The 1,019-nt window shown below is 32.2% G+C and overlaps 1 protein-coding gene across 2 annotated transcripts in view; it reads left to right on the forward strand.

The window, feature by feature from the left end:
- The window catches only part of LOC102015455 (olfactory receptor 13A1-like), a 53,861-nt gene that overhangs the window by 29,613 nt on the left and 23,229 nt on the right, over nt 1-1,019 (forward strand). Inside the window, exon 1 of one of the 2 annotated variants that reach the window (XM_005411790.2) lies at nt 941-977. The exons of the other annotated variant lie outside the window; for it this stretch is intronic. The gene's annotated coding sequence lies outside the window, so the exon portion shown is untranslated. Of the gene's footprint in view, nt 1-940; nt 978-1,019 lie in introns of those variants that run through there. 2 annotated transcript variants of the gene reach the window in all.

Raw genomic sequence — 1,019 nt, forward strand, 5'->3', positions numbered from 1 at the left:
GAAGAGAAAGTAGGTAAAAATCTTGAAGACATAGGGATAGGCAGAGAGTTCATGAACAAAAACCAAACTGCACAGGAAATATTTCAAAGAATCACCAACTAGGATCTCATCTTATTGAAAAGTTTTTGCACATCTAAAGAAATCACTAACAGAGTAAAAAGAAAACCCACAAATTGGGAAAAAATTTTAGCCAACTGTCACTTGGACAAAGGACTTCTATCTAGAACATATAAAGAACTAAAAAAAAATCAGCCACCCTAAATTCAAAGATCCAGAAAGTAATCAAACAAAAAATGCAATTTATAAATTAGTGAAATAGCTAGTTCTTTGAAAGGAATAGTAAAATGGTAATATTAAGATGGTATTAGTGAAAAAAATTAGAAAAAATAAGTAAAAGTAAAAGCATAAAAAATAAATAAACTGAAAGCTTTTAGTTTTTGTCCATTTAGTATGATGTTTGCTGTTGATTTGTCATAGATGGCTTTGATCAGATTGAGATAAAGACCATCTACTCTGATTTTCTGTAGGGTTTTTGTAATGAATGAGTGTTGTACTTTGCCAAAAGCTTTTTCTGCATCTATTGAGATGATCATGAGTTTTTTGTCCTTGTCTCCATTGATATGGTATATAATGTTCATTGATTTGCACATATTGAACCATCCCTGCATCCCTGGGATGAATCCCACTTGGTCATGGTGTATGATTTTCATGATGATTTGCTGCATTCTGTTTGCTAGTATTTATTGAGTATCTTTACATCTATGTCATTAGGAAGATTGGTCTGTAATTTTCTTTCTTGATTGGGCCATTCTCTGGTTTTGATATCAGTATAATACTTGCCTCCAGAAATGAGTTAGGGAGAATTGCTTCCTTTTCAAATTCATTGAAGAGTTTGAGGAGTGTCGGCATCAAATCTTCTCTGAATTTCTTGTAGAATTCTTCTGCGAATCCATCAGGACCAGGGCTTTTCTTTGTTGGTAAGTTTTTAATCACATTTTCAATCTCATTAATTAATATTG

The sequence above is a fragment of the Chinchilla lanigera genome, unplaced genomic scaffold (genome assembly GCF_000276665.1).
Source record: "Chinchilla lanigera isolate Chin_1 unplaced genomic scaffold, ChiLan1.0 scaffold00145, whole genome shotgun sequence".
In the NCBI taxonomy this organism is placed as follows: Eukaryota; Metazoa; Chordata; class Mammalia; order Rodentia; family Chinchillidae; genus Chinchilla; species Chinchilla lanigera.